Below are 10,077 nucleotides of genomic sequence, written 5' to 3' on the forward strand. Positions count from 1 at the left end.
ACATATGAAAAGATATTAGAATTTCTATTGGAGCGCTAGCATCTCCTATTAGAGAAGTTAGCATTCATAGAGGTTGGAGTATTTTGTGGGTGGATTTTGTTTCGCAGTGTTACAGAAATTAAAGAAAAGATGAACGGTCAGTTTTTCAACCTTTACATAAATAAGAGGCTACAAAAGTGAAAGCTCAGGGACAATGCAGCACCAAACGGTTCACCTGATGTAGCTGCTCAGGCCTTAAGTCTTGCCGTCTGCCATTTGGTGGAGTGTAATCACTCTGCATGGTACTAACAGCTGGACCAGTCTCTAAAGATGTTGAGCAGAAAAGAGAAAGACAGGGAAATAATCAGGAAAGGGGATAGGAACCCTCATTCTCTGAGTATATGGTTATACTATGACTAATACTGTTCGATTTTGTAAGATTTCTGACTTTTATAAATGCCTTCCTTTAAGCAACTCTTCATGATTTATCAGATGATTATATTGAAATGCTCAGATTCTGTCAACCTGTCATCATTTGTTATTAAGCAGTGTTCATTTATGATTAATAATAGTGATAATACATATGTACATAACTTATGCATGGACCCCATGTTATGCAACTGATATAAAAGGCTACACCAGGCAACACTAGACCTAGAACACTAGTACTGCACCTACAGCAGCAGTCTTGAGAGAAGTATCTCCAATAGAATAGGATTCTCTGTAGAAGATAAACATGAACTTATTGGCACCATGTCTAATGCTAATAAAGCCCCCAGCAAGAGCTGTAGAGCAGTGGAACTGTGTTATCTGTGTTATCTGTAATGACTGTGCCAATCCAATACTTCTTGGATGAGTTGAGGATAAGGTGGGTGGTGATCATCCAAAATCCTGACCTAACTAATGCTCTTGTCTGAATTGTTTGACTGAATGCCATCAAATCCTCACAGCAATGCTCCAAACTCCAAAGCCTTCCCTGGATGGTATTAACAGCAGGATAGACTCTTTTTTTTAATACTCTTGAATTGTTACGTCAGAAAATTAAAAAAGCATCAGCTGTCGCAGCATCACCTTGATGTGCCAGGACTCGTCCCGGGGGACAGTGCTGCGGCTGGACTGGAGTCGGCTGTTTTTGTGGATAGTTCTCCTGAGTTGTTGTGCTGTAAAACGTCCCACCCAAACTGGGCTGTCCTAACTGAACATTACTCTTGGTCCTGGCACTTGGTCCATCCACATGAACTGGGAACTGGAAACTGTGTGCCTGTGCCAGAAATAGGACTAGGCCTCAGTGAAACAGCTTTGATAGTTTGGAATATATTAGTGTTATCATTTAGATCAGTGGTCACCAATTGTCCTCTTGGTGACCATGGAGATCTTATTTGCTTCTTATTTTGAATTCAACCCCAACATGAATCTAACAAAACCTGATCCAGGCCAGATCATTTGTACTATCTGGGAAAGGTCTTGTGTCCAGACCGGCTGCATCTGATGAAGCAGATTTAGGGTACAGGATTGGTGACCACTGATAGGCTAGAATCCACCTCTGGGAAGAAGAAGCGGTTAGTGGTGGCCGTCATTCTCTCTTGGTTGCGCGTCTTGTCTGTATCTCCACGAGGAACAGAGCTGAGGTTTCTGTTCATCTGCTGAACCTGAAGTCGGCCTAGTGGAGGCCAAAGAAACAGAGTAGATCAAAAACCTTCCTTGATGTTTTCATTGTGCAGCTGAATGACGTCTGTGTTTAATGACTGCACACACACTCCCACGTGATTGCTAAATGTAAATATGGGGTAGATAACAGTGTTGTGGAGTAGAAGATTTGGAGCATAGCATTAAGGGGGCTTGAATTGCTCTATTACTGAAATGCCTCCATCTGCTGGCCAAATCTTGCTACTTTTGTTAGCATGAACGTCTGTTCTGGAATACCTGGGGGTGTGCTTCAGAAAGCAGGATCTCTCAATTAAAGACATAACAAGCCAAAAGTCAAGCTAACTTGACTTTGGATGCAAGTTACCCAGTTTTACTGAGCAGTTCTGCTTGGTGAAACACCCTTCTGCTCTGTAAAGATCTTTACACTGTGAAACATCATGTACATGCAAGTATGTTTGGTTCAGAGCATTAATAATAATAATAATAATAAGAAGAAGAAGAATAACAATAATAATAATAATAAAATACATGTAATATGTATTTATAGGCCTTGGCTTCTCTGTGCTTAAAAGTCAATGCTACAAGTCCGCCTTGACTATGTAGTCTGCATCGTTTTCAGATTTTCTGAGGCTTCTGGGGATCTACACTATGTTCTCAGAGATAGACAGTGCAGAGCATAACACACACCTGGCTTCATCTCAGTAAATGTGTCAGACGTTGTTGTTGTCCACTTGCGATCTCGATCATCCCCAAGATTGACACATAGACGTTCCTTTACTGTAACAGGGCTGTGGTAATGAGAAAGACATATTAGGACAAAACTTTATCATAAAACTGTTGTACAAATGTCTTAAAAACATTCATAATCATTTCATGGCCCAAATTCACAAAGGCTTTTCTATGAAGAAATGTATGAAGAAAATTAAGAAAAACATTAAGCAGTTCATAAGAATGTTCTCAATTGTAATTTAAAAAAATTATAGATATTCATAAATATATCATAAACAATACAACCAACACTTCATTTCTTAGAATTCAGTTAAATTTGTGTGAAATGGAGAAAACAATGAATCTAAACATTTCAGTAATCAAGAAATAGTAGTGACAGAGGAAATAGCCAACAATTCTTTTTTAATATCAGTTTCTTGGAAAATATAAGAACTGTGGTCTGAAATCAGAAGAATCTGCGCTTTTCAAGCACATCATGAATCTGACAGACTTTAAATCAGAACATTTAAGAACAATCGTAGGAAGCTTTTGCTGAATAATAATTATAATAATTAATTCTTTTTTTGAAAAATATCAATTATTCTTAAACTTTTTAAGTTAAGTTAAGAAAAAAAATCTAATCACATAAATAATTTTACATCTTACCAATGCTGAATATTTGATAAATTAATAGCGCTCCCTTTTCAAGCCAGATACATTGTGCCTATTGACCAGAAACACTAATACAGTAACCACTGCACCATGAGCACGAAGCAACGCTTCCCTAATACAGGGGAGAACGTACCTGCAGGCACCTGTGTGGCTGAACGAGGCTGTTTGAGTCGTTTCAGTTTCTGCTATTTTCCCTTTGTCTCCCACTGCCAAGGATGAGTGGAATTGCTGCACCAAAGAAAATAAGTACAGGAATATGGGACAGTATTGTAAAGTCATGGGATCTGCAGAATTAAGAGCTTTCTGTAGGCCTATTAGATATAAACTAAACATTATTTCCTTACTACTATAAAGGGTAAAGTGTAAGTGATATAGGTACGCTACGTTTAATGTCAGTTTATTAGGTACACACTACATTAATTGAGCTTTTTATTTTTAGAAAACCTACAATATGGGTTTGCTTAGGTTTACAGTTACTGGCTGCATCTCATCTGTTGCTGGCCGTCAGAGAACCTCCACTGTCGAGGTATTATTTGGGTAGTGTGTGTTGTGCTACAGCAATGCTGGTGGGGGTTTTGTACACTGTGTACACTTACCAGACACTTTATGACATACACTATATTGACAAAAGTAATGGGACACTTGCTCATTTATGGTTTCCTCTGAAAGCAAGGCTATTAAAAAGTGTTTTTTGTGTAGTTTGGATGTATCCTGCTTTTGTTGGAGTAACTGTCTCTACTGTACAGGGAAGGCTTTCTACTAGATCTTAAAGCATTGCTGTGAGGATTTGATTGCAATTCGACAAGATCATTAGAAAGGTCAGGATGTTGGATGATCACCACCCCACCTCATCCCCAACTGCCCCAAATCATCTCAAAAGTATTAAACAGAGCACCAGCATCATTCCAGTGAAACGTAAACTATTTACTGTACGTCTGAATTGATAAATTGGCATTAATTGTAATTAAAGATAGCATGGTCTAGAAACCGTACCTTCTCAGTGGATTTTGGAGGAGGGCACCATCTGTACTGGAAGTCATCATTATAACTGGAGTTGAGCAAAGAGTACTTTCTGTCCCCCGTGATTGCTGGTGGTCCACCTTTTCCACAATTAACAAACAGTAATCTATGTAGTACTGACCCCACATTCACTCCAGGAGAGGACTTGAACTGAAGAACGATAAAAGGACCTCACTTACCTAGATGCTTCACCTTTGCTTTAATGACCGGTGAGACTTTGTGTGGGACATACGATGACTTCTGAGTGGTGTCAGAAAGCTTGTCCTGTGGCCAGCCCACCTGAACAGCCACAACAGGACGAACAGCCCTGCGTCTGGTGGATGGTGTGGTCAGATGTTGGAAACTCTCAGACTGAGTGGTGTGGAAGTCTAGGCATCGCTTGTCTGAGTGCATCTTCAAGTTGCTGCCAAACTTGGTCCATGCTGGGACACGAATGATTGGCACTGGACGGTAGGAAGAGAAGGCCCTCACCGCCTCCGTCTCAAACTCCTTGATATGCTGAAGGTCCCTGTGCTCCACTTGTGCCAGGACAGGTCGGGGGGCAGCAGCTCTTTTTGGCAAGGAGGCTAACAATTTAAAGTCTCTCTGGGATGTCGTCTCATAGGTCTTCTCGGGCTCATCTTTCCAGCACCCGCCCCAAAATGGGACATTGGATAACCTTGAGAGGTTCTCTCGTGAAGTAGGTTGAAGTACTGCACCAGCAGCCATACTGATAGCCATTTAAAAACAAAGGCCTCAGGGCAGGTCTGCCTACCTCTTTGGCTGTAAAGTTTAATGACTGTGGCACCGGTCAACCTCTCGCTTGAAGACGGTCCATCTCTGTTGCAGAAGTATGCTGATGTCAGATAGAACTCTGATGGAACAAACAGTTTAGAATATCACAGAGACCATCACAATAGGATGCAGGCACAATGAGGTGATCTAGTTCCAGGAATGCCTTGCCCAGACATGTTTAGACTCATGCACAGAAAAAAAGAGCCTAAATGTCTGTAGTTTTGGCCATTTGTATAGACGACAGTCTGCCATACAGTGCCAGAGACTACACAAGCAAGTCCTTCCAGGATTGCTTAACAGTGTAACACAGTTTACGGCAAGCGTAACATGATTTAGGTATGCATGTTGCTGATCTGTAACATTTGGGGTAAGGGGAAAATTTTCTGCAGAGAACCAATCATACATTCGTCAGACACATTCTGATACTGCCCAACATTCTCTGCCCTCCATAAAATTCCTCTCAGAACTCTCTCTTTTTACCTTCTCCGAGTAAATGGCCACCCAGCCCGACCTGCTGGAAGATTGCCTGCTGAGGTCCCCTCTACCTGCGTCAAACCAGCTGCCACCTACCAATCCGACCATCCGGCCCCCCACCCACCACCACCCATAGCAGACCAGCGGCTCACCCGCCTACCACTGCTACCTGTTTAGTGACCATGTTAAAACCTAAGAAAATGGACTCGTAACTATCTGCCACTAATAATATCACCACTATTAACTTTCTGTTGTATCTGGTTTAGTCATTTTTATCATTATTGTTTAAATAGTTCAGACCAGAGGAGGATGGGTCGGGTCCCCCTTGTGAGTCTTAGTTCCTCCCAAGGTTTCTTCCTCCAGCTCTGAGGAAGTTTTTTGTCTTGCCACTGTCGCCGTTGGCTTGCTCACTGGGGGTCTTGGATCCATCATGTCTTACGTTATTTCTTCTTTCTTTGTCTCTGTCTTTTATTAATTACTAATTATGTAAAGCTGCTTTGTGACAGCTCAGGAACACTTTACCTATATTTGTCAGGCACCCACCATTAACAGCTTTTAAAAACACATATTTAGATTTAGAAATGGCTCATTTATTTAAGATATATTTTGGTTCATTTATAATACACTATAAAGACAAAAGTATTGGGACACCTGCCTATTCATTGTTTCCTATGTAATCAAGGGTTTTAAAACAGATCTGGCTTTTGTAGGGGTAATCTGTCTCTACTGTCCAGAGAAGAAGGCCTCTACAAGCTACTACATTTTGGATTTGATTGCATTCAGCCAAAAGAGCATTAGTGAGGACAAGATATTGGATAATCACTGCTCCACCTCATCCCCAACACATTCTAAAAGTATTGAATGGGTCACCAACCATCATTCCAGTGATTAAAAAGCATTTATTTTGTGTAGTTTAGTGAAGCTGCTTTTGTTAGAGTAACTGCCTACTGTCCAGGGAAGGCTTTCTACTAGATTTGGAAGCATTACTGTGAGGATTTGTTTGCATTCAGCCACAAGAGCATTAGAAAGGTCAGGATGTTGGATGATCACCACCCACTTCCTCCCCAACTCTCCCAAATCATCTCAAAAGTATTAAACAGAGCACCAGCATCATTCCAGAGAACACAGTTCCACTGCTCCACAGCTCAATGCTGGGGGGCTTTATACGCCTCTAGCCCGCACCTGGCATTAGGCATGCTGCCAATATGTATGTATAAATGTTTATTCGCTCTAGAGAATCCTATTCTATTGGCAATACTTTTCTAAGGGGACAAGACAAGCTGTGTGTGCATTTGCACACCTGTGTCAGCAATGGGTGCAACTTAAAGTAGCTGAATGCATTCGTTAGAGGGGTGTCCACAAGTATTTGGACGTAAAGTGTAGTTCCAAGAAAACCTTGCCCAGACATGTTTAGTGTCTAAAAGTGGCTTCTTTGCTTTTATGAGTCTAACATGGCTGGCAAGTAATGGAACATTGTGCCCAGTCATTAGCACAAATCATTGTACAGCTAACATCTGAAATGTCTGTAGTTTTGACCATTTGACAGTTTATCATACAGTGCCAGAAACTACACACTAAAGCAAGTATTTCTGGGGTTTCTTAACCCCTTAAACAGCCCATGGCCCTTCAGTGGGCCAAAAGTGTTATTACAAACTTATCAAACTGTTATCAAAGAACAGCCCAATCAGTTTGTACAGAAGTCCCTGTAGTTACTGAGTAATACGCCTTAGTGTGTAATAAGCCATGGCTTGTTTAGGGGTTAACAACAGAATACAGTTTAAGGCAAGTGTGATATGGTTTAGGTACATAGTTTTGCTGATTATCTACATTTAAGCAAGGGTAAAATTGTCTGATGGATTTACTTTTTGATCATTTTTATTTTTAATTTCCGTGCAGAGGCACACTTTATCTCTAAGTCTAAATATTAATTAGCACACAAAGGTTGTTATTAAAAAAAATAATAAAAATGTTCATTAATCTAAATCATATTCCCTTCATATTTTGATGTCATTACATATAGATATAAATAAAATGGAAAATACTTACTTTCTAGAGCTCCAACCACCTAGAGCTCCAACTGCCCTGTGTTGGGGGGATTTAATTATTAATGGTTTCCCTGGACAACCATAACAAAATCTCTCCTTACTCTCCTTAATCACTTCTGACCTGCATTTTCTACAATAAACAGTTCCTGTCTCAGTCAGACATGGTGTTATTATTGTCAGAGGCCATATTATTAGTTTGTCATTTTTAATTTTTCCAATGTCAACAAAACTCTAGGTGGCAGCAGGGCCTGATGGAAAAAGCCCTGACGGAATTGCGTGCATTCAGCTAGACACTTCCACAATGCACCCTCTAGCCACTGGTGTGTTGTGTGTCCTCTCTTTTTCTGAAAGCTCTATGTGGGGGAAGGGGTGTGTCATAGGAGGGCCATTGGATTTCAGGAGGGAGGCCTGGTGGCACTTAAGGATGATGAAGCTGAGAAGCTTCTGAATCCTTGTGTTCCGCTTGGGGTCTCTGAGGATCTTCAGGTGAGATTGGTGGACCCCTTCCCAGCTCCCATTCACTCACTTTACCTTTGTACACTACTTTCACATGGGGTAAGTGCAACATAGACATTAGCCTAAGCTCACTAGCTAGTCAAGCTGTTCATCTTTTAAGTTGTGGGAGCTGCTAAAGTGGACCCCCTCACATTCATCAGAACTGGACAATAAGGCTGTCTAGTGTTTAATAACCAGTATTAAGTTTTAATGACCAATTGTAGATACCTTCAAATGTAATATAACAGCTGAGGTCAGGTTTTTGATCCTTTTGATATACATATAATTTAGATAGAGGGTAGATTTCAAAAGAAACAATGAATGAGCACTTTTGTCCATATAGTGTACATGCACACAGTCATTTCTATGTCCATTAATTATAAACTCACTGCCATCAATGCATTTATCACTCATCAAAATAAGTCATGGAATATGATTAAGGATGCAACTAAATCTTTACTGTTGTCTTCTTTTGATGGGCCGCAGCGAATGATGGTTAAGCTGCAAGACATCATGGTGCATTCTGCCCTTTACTTCTAACAAAGCATCACCAATCCATCTTCCAGACAGCTGGCTCAGGCAGTGGTGAGGAACTCTCCAGCACAAAGTAGCCCAAGACTATGTGCAACAATGCAAGAACGCAAGACAGAGAGGTTTAGCCATGTACATATAAATGTTGGTAGAGGTAGAAAATCTTTTCTGCCTTGGGCAGTGAAGTACAGTGTTGCACAACACTGCACAAGCAATGCAAAGCTAAAACAGCTGAGACCTGTAAAGGTCTCCATTGGATTAATCAGTGCACCTTTGTATAGTCAGCATTTAAATGTGTTTTTTTTACCTTTTCCTCAGTTAACTAAGGCTACATTTACACAGCAGGTAAAAGTGGCCCAAATCTGATCTTTTTCAGATGTGCTCTGTCAATGAACAGCAAACACGCTGAATCTGACATTTTCCGTTATGGACCCACAGGAACCGTAATACTGTGGAGTAAATATACATGCATGGTTCATCTGTATCAGAATAATCTTTAATTAAAGCAAACATGGACACACATTTTTCCACAGGAGAAGGTAAAGCAGTAACTTTTATTGTGAATTAGTACAAAAATTACAATAACCTGCATGTTAGAAAAATAGCATTTATGCAAAAGCCTTGTAGAGGCCGAAGAGAAACACTGTTTAGGAAGGAATGATCGTTTGTATTATAAACAGTATCCAAGCTTGCGTAGCTGAGGTTTGTCCAGCAAGAATGACTGGACAATATTAATGCTTAAATTGCTCTGCTTAGATTGAAACATCAATGATGACATTTTTAGTTTAACAATAGCACCTCATTTACCCTGTTAAACGAAAGCTCCATTTGGGTAGCAAAATTGCTAAATTGGCAATACAGGCAATATAACGATAGCTGCTTATTAACTGTAGTGGTCAGTAAATTATAGCATACTGTGGCTGCTAAGAGATAGCATAATCCACTCGATAGTGTCGTACCTAAATGCTGTTGCGATTAGCAGTACCATTGTAAAGTGGCCAGAGTCAGAAATAATCAGACAATAATACTAAAACTAGCCAGTCCAGTTTACAGGAACACTGTGCTTTCACTCTGAATTGTTTACTGGATTCATTTTACAGACAGCTCTTATAGAGTCATATTCTAATAAAGATCCATCCTCATACAATATAGCAGCTTCAAATATAATAATGATTAACAGTGATTATATAAATAATTAGTAATGGTAAAAAAAAAAAGATAAGGTCAACAAATGGTTTGGTGTTTTTATGTCTAGGGTTAGTGTCGTTGCAATACTTCCACAGTAGTTACCTTCATTTCTACTAACTTAATGGCCCTGAATTCCATAAAGAGCCTATAGTTTTCATGTACTTCATTAGATTACTAAATGGCAAATTCTTCATTTATCTCTCCTAACAGAATCATGCTAGTGTCACCTAGGTTTATAAGGATTTATGGCGTTTAATATTAGTGATGTATATTTTACTAGTCAATGAGATCTTAACTCTCCAGTTCTAATCTAGATTTAATAACTGTGCTTTCAGAGAAAAAAACTACCTAAGTGGACATACGTCAAACCACAAATACATATACAAAAACAAAACACTAGTTCACAACACCCACAATCTGATCAAAGAAGTAAAGCAGTTCAAGGCTATGCTAGTCTCATCTCTCGTACCTGTCAAGACAATACTTGTTGCATATTGATCTGTTCCTTTCCTTCCTGTCACTGCAATCTTCAGTCCGTTTTTGC

Source organism: Salminus brasiliensis, chromosome 17, assembly GCF_030463535.1.
Source record: "Salminus brasiliensis chromosome 17, fSalBra1.hap2, whole genome shotgun sequence".
Taxonomy (NCBI): Eukaryota; Metazoa; Chordata; class Actinopteri; order Characiformes; family Bryconidae; genus Salminus; species Salminus brasiliensis.